Below are 6267 nucleotides of genomic sequence, written 5' to 3'. Positions count from 1 at the left end.
TCATACATAGTATCTCTTGACCGCATCGGAATTGATAGCCATTTCAACACACTTGCCTTCTATGTCTGTCAAATACAAAGCGCCATTGGACAACACTCTCGTCACGATGAACGGCCCCTGCCAGTTTGGGGCGAACTTGCCTTTGGCCTCAGCCTGATGTGGAAGAATACGTCTCAACACTTGCTGACCCACTTCGAACTTTCGTGGACGCACCTTCTTATTATATGCTCTTGCCATTCTCTGTTGATACAATTGACCATGACACACTGCTGCCAATCTTTTCTCATCGATCAAACTCAATTGCTCCAAGCGGGTTTTGACCCATTCGTCATCATCAATTTCAGCTTCTGCGACAATCCGAAGGGATGGGATTTCCACTTCTGCGGGTATCACTGCCTCGGTGCCATACACCAACAAATAAGGAGTCGCCCCTACTGAAGTACGAACAGTAGTACGATAACCCAGCAATGCAAAAGGCAACTTTTCATGCCACTGTCTAGAACTCTCCACCATTTTCCGCAGTATCTTCTTTATATTCTTGTTGGCCGCCTCAACTGCTCCGTTTGCCTTGGGGCGGTAAGGGGTGGAATTGCGATGTGTAATCTTGAATTGCTGACATACCTCTTTCATCAGATGACTATTAAGATTAGCCCCATTGTCTGTAATGATCACCTTTGGTATCCCAAACCGACAAATGATATTTGAGTGCACAAAATCAACCACCGCTTTCTTGGTCACAGACTTGAACGTTTTAGCCTCAACCCACTTGGTGAAATAATCAATGGCCACCAGAATGAACCTGTGCCCATTTGATGTTGCTGGCTCAATTGGCCCAATGACATCCATGCCCCACGCAACAAAAGGCCATGGTGCAGACATTGTGTGTAATTCCGATGGTGGAGAATGAATCAAATCTCCATGCACTTGACACTGATGACACCTTTGCACAAAACTGATCCAATCCCGTTCCATAGTAAGCCAATAGTAACCTGCTCGAAGAATCTTCTTTGCTAACACGTACCCACTCATATGTGGTCCACAAACTCCTGAATGTACTTCGGTCATAATAACTGTGGCCTGTCTAGCATCTATGCATCTCAACAAACCAAGATCTGGAGTTCTTTTGTACAACACCCCTCCACTAAAGAAAAATTCGCTTGCCAATCGCCGAATTGTTCTTTTTTGATCACCTGTGGCCTGTACTGGGTACACCCCCATCCTGAGATATTCTCTGATATCATGGAACTACGGCTCACCATCAAGTTCTTCTTCCACCATATTACAGTAAGCATGCTGATCGCGGACCTGAATCTGCAAAGGGTCCACATAAGCCTTATCTGGATGATGCAACATTGATGCCAAAGTAGCCAAAGCATCGGCAACTTCATTATGAATCCTTGGGATATGCCTAAACTCTATTGATTGAAACTGTTGACAAAGATCATGCAAACATTGTCGGTACGGTATAAGCTTCAAATCTCGTGTTTCCCATTCCCCTTGAATTTGGTGTAACAGAAGGTCCGAGTCTCCCATGACCAAGACTTCCTGGACACCCATGTCTATAGCCAGCCTCAAACCCAAAATACATGCCTCATACTCGGCCATGTTGTTAGTGCAATCGAAACGAAGCTGAGCCGTAACAGGGTAGTGTTGCCCTGTTTCAGAAATAAGTACCGCTCCTATTCCTACACCTTTCATATTAGCCGCCCCATCAAAGAAGAGTTTCCATCCCGGCTTCTCAGCTTGTTCCAACTCATCAACATGCATTACCTCTTCATTAGGGAAGTATGTGTTCAAAGGTTCATATTGCTCATCCACCGGATTCTCGGCCAAATGGTCGGCCAGTGCCTGAGCTTTCATTGCAGTCCGGGTCACATAGACAATGTCGAATTCCGTGAGCAAGATTTGCCACTTTGCGAGCCTCCCTGTGGGCATAGGCTTCTGAAAGATGTACTTCAACGGATCCAACCGAGAGATAAGGTAAGTGGTATAAGATGACAAGTAATGTTTCAACTTCTGTGCTACCCAAGTTAGGGCGCAACACGTCTTCTCAAGCTGAGTGTACTTAACCTCGTAAGCTGTGAACTTCTTGCTGAGGTAGTATATGGCCTGCTCTTTCTTGCCGGTGATGTCATGCTGACCTAATACACATCCAAACGAATTGTCCAAAACCGTCAAATACAGAATCAAAGGCCTCCCTAGATCTGGTGGGACTAACACCGGTGGGTTTGACAAATACCCCTTTATCTTATCAAAAGCCTCTTGACATTCGTCTGTCCACTTGATCGCAACATCCTTCTTTAACAGCTTGAAGATAGGCTCGTATGTTGTCGTAAGCTGAGCGATGAACCTACTGATATAATTCAATCTCCCTAACAGACTCATCACCTCAGTCTTGTTCTTCGGAGGTGGCAATTCTTGGATGGCTTTGATTTTTGACGGGTCTAGTTCAATACCTCGACGACTGACTATAAATCCCAACAGTTTTCCAGAGGGAACACCGAAAGCGCATTTCGCAGGATTGAGCTTGAGATTGTACCTGCGAAGCCTTTGGAAGAATTTTCTCAGATCTCTGACATGGTCAGACTGCTTCCTGGTCTTTACAATTACATCATCCACATATACCTCGATCTCCCTGTGTATCATGTCGTGGAATATAGTTGTCATAGCCCTCATGTAGGTTGCCCCAGCATTTTTCAAACCAAATGGCATGACCCTGTAGCAGTATGTTCCCCATGGCGTAATGAATGCCGTCTTTTCTGCATCTTCCTCATCCATTAAGATCTGGTGATAGCCCGCATAACAGTCCACAAAAGAACCAATCTCATGTTTGGCACAATTATCAATCAATATGTGGATGTTTGGTAATGGGAAGTTATCCTTCGGACTCGCCTTGTTGAGATCACGGTAGTCAACGCATACCCTAGTCTTACCATCTTTCTTTGGTACAAGCACAACATTGGCTAACCAGGTAGGATACCGCGTGACCCGAATGACTTTTGCATCAAACTGCTTGGTGACCTCTTCTTTGATTTTCACACTCATATCAGTTTTAAATTTCCTCAGCTTCTGCTTGACAGGGGGAAATGCCGGGTCAGTGGGCAATTTTTGGACCACCAAATTGGTGCTTAGACCCGGCATGTCGTCATATGACTACGCAAAAACATCTTTGTACTCAAACAGTGCTTGAATTATCTCCTCTCTGAGCTGTGGTTCAAGATGGATGCTTATTTTAGTTTCCCGGACATTATCTTGATCCCCTAAGTTGATTGCTTCTGTATCATTTAGGTTAGGTTTGGGTTTTTCTTCAAAATGGCTTAATTCTTTACTGATTTCCTCAAAGGCTTCCTCATCAGCCACTTCATCATCACACTCAATTTCTTGTATTATTATTTCAGAATTAGATTGGCATTTAAGACTGGGCCGGAGATTCCTCATGCATATCATGTCATTGAAACCAGCATAAAAAGGACTGTACAATAAAGAAAAGAAAAGCAAAAATGAAAACTGTCAGGAATAAAAAAAAAGAAGGGAAATTGCATTTCATTAAAATTTAAAGATAACAAGGTTTAACTCATCCAAACGGACGGAACATAGAATCTGAATTACAACCCTGGAAATAATCCAGATTAAACTGAAAGAAAAATCAAAGCCGACTACCAAGACTCCCTTCGAGTAGGAAGAGGAGTAGCTTCCCAATTGTTGATCTTTGCACAGGGCCCCACAAATTGCACATCCGCCTTGCTCGATCCCTCTCCAGCTTCCACCATATTCACCTCGTCGAACAACTTTACAAACCTTTCAAGCAACTCCTTATCAGGACCAATCACAGAACCGGGCATTGTTGTTGCTGGACGCTTCTTAGTACCAGGCCTGACAAAGGAACGGGAGAGACGGGGGACAGGCTTTGGAAGAACCCATGCTTTCTTTTTCAACTTTCTAGCTCGCCTTATGTCTGCAGCTGCAGGCTTGAACCCCAAACCAAAAGTATCCAACTTTTTGGGAAGAGACACCGGCTGTACGATACCTTGCAGAGACGCACCCAAACCCTTGCCAGGTACGAAGCCATTCTTCAACATCTCAAAAGCCACCATGACTGATGCGGCTGCTACTTTTGGAACTGGAACATGCTCCCCTTCTGGAATCTTTTCAACTGAGACTGCGTCAAAAACCTGATAGACCCATGGTCCCTTGTCGTCTTCAACTTTGATGAAGGGTATAATGGCATCATTCTGGGCACACAAACCATCCTCGCCGTGCACTACAATTTCCTGTCTGTCCCATTCAAATTTAACCATCTGGTGCAGGGTAGATGGCACTGCCTTGGCTGCATGAATCCAGGGTCGGCCTAGCAAAAGATTGTAAGAAACCGCCACATCGAGCACCTGGAATTCCAGAGTAAATTCAACTGGCCCTATTGTCAGCTCCAGCACTATGTCTCCGACTGAATCTCTCCCTCTACCGTCGAACCCCCGAACGCAGATACTGTTCTTGTGAATTTTTTCACTGTCCACTTTCAATTTGTCTAGGGTGGAGAGAGGGCAAATGTTGGCGCTGGACCCATTATCAATTAGTACCCGGGTAACCACGGAATCTTCACACTTCACCGTAAGGTAAAGGGCTCTGTTATGCTCGGTACCCTCCATGGGCAATTCATCATCAGAAAAAGTGACTCTATTCACCTCAAAAATCTTGTTTGCTATCTTTTCCAGATGGTTTACAGAGATCTTGTCCGGAACGTGGGCCTCATTCAAGATTTTCATCAACGCCCGGCGATGCTCGTCCGAATGGATTAACAATGAAAGCAATGAAATTTGGGCAGGGGTCTTCCTCAACTGCTCTACAATAGAATAGTCCTGCATTTTCATCTTCCTCAAGAACTCCTCTGCCTCTTCTTCGGTCACAGCTTTCTTCACTAACACTGGGTTATCTTTGGCGGTTTTGGCTTTTCTTAACTCCTCGGGGGCAAAGCATCTCCCCGAGCGAGTCAGACCATGGGTCTCACAAACATCTTCTTTAACCTCTTTCCCTTTGTAAAGCACTGTCATTCAGCCATAATTCCAAGGGTCGGCCTTGCTGTTGACTATTGGTAGCTGAGTCACTGGTTTGATAATAACAGGCTCTGTGCGAGCACCTTCCACAACTACAACGGGCTTGGTAGCTGCCCCTGGCACTACCACTTTTGCTTTTTCCTGTTTCACTGCAACCTTGCTTGCAGACTCCTTCTGAACCACCACAACTGGTTTACTATCTGTCTCTTTCAACTTGATCAACGACTTCCCACTAGTTGACTTCTCACTTGGCCTGACTTCACTGGACCCGATCATCATCACAGTTTGTGAGGGCTTTTTAGGCTCTCCTCCTTTTTGCACTATTTCAATCATATTGGTCTCATGATGGGCCGGGAGCGGATTTTGGTTAATGTTGGGCGTTTCCGGGGCTTGAACCTCGATTCGACGGGTATCAATGAGCTCTTGAATAGCTGTTTTCAATTTCTAGCATTTCTCTGTGTCGTGCCCCGGGGCCCCTGAACAATATTCACAACTCACCGAGTGGTCAAGATTTCTCGGAGGGGGGGTTTGGCAGCTTAGGCTCAATCGGATTCAACATACCCAACTGTCTCAACCTGTGGAATAGACTGGTATATGATTCTCCCAATGGAGTGAAAGTCTTCTGCTTCTGCACCCTCTCATTCTTGAAGGTTTGATTTGGTCGGAAAACTGTTCCAGGGGGATTTCTGTAGGCTCTTGGTGGTGGATAGGTAAGTACTCTGTGGGGTCGGCGCACGCCATTGTACGTGGGATGGCGGTTAAGTGTATGTCTGAGCATGATGGACAGAGAAGTGGTGATCTGGAGGTGGGTAGTAGTGTTGCGGTGGGCTATATGGAGTGTGGGGGTAAGTTTGGGGATGGGGTCGAGTCTGGTTATAATAAGGTGATGGGCCCCTGGTCCAAGCTCTTGACTCAATTACTGCAACGTCCTCTTTCTTCTTCTTTCCCAATACACCCACAGTGCCATTTTGAATAGCCTGGGTGGTCGCCTTAATTGCTGAATAACTCATGATTTTGTTAGATTTGAGTCCTTCCTCTACCATGCTTCCCATTTTCACCACTTCATTAAAGGATTTCCCTACTGCTGACACCAAGTGACCAAAATAAGTGGGCTCTAAGGCCTGCAAGAAGTAATCAACCATTTCATTCTCTTTCATCGGAGGGTCAACCCTCGCTGCTTGCTCTCTCCAACGGAAGCCGTATTCTCGGAAGCTCT

The 6267-nt window shown here is 45.5% G+C and overlaps 1 pseudogene; it reads right to left on the bottom strand.

The window, feature by feature from the left end:
- LOC109238563 lies at positions 1-5048 on the bottom strand (annotated as a pseudogene).
- Between the last annotated feature and the right edge of the window lie 1219 nt (positions 5049-6267).

The sequence above is a fragment of the Nicotiana attenuata genome, unplaced genomic scaffold (assembly GCF_001879085.1).
Source record: "Nicotiana attenuata strain UT unplaced genomic scaffold, NIATTr2, whole genome shotgun sequence".
Taxonomy (NCBI): domain Eukaryota; kingdom Viridiplantae; phylum Streptophyta; class Magnoliopsida; order Solanales; family Solanaceae; genus Nicotiana; species Nicotiana attenuata.
This window is presented reverse-complemented; position numbering and strand designations above follow the sequence as displayed.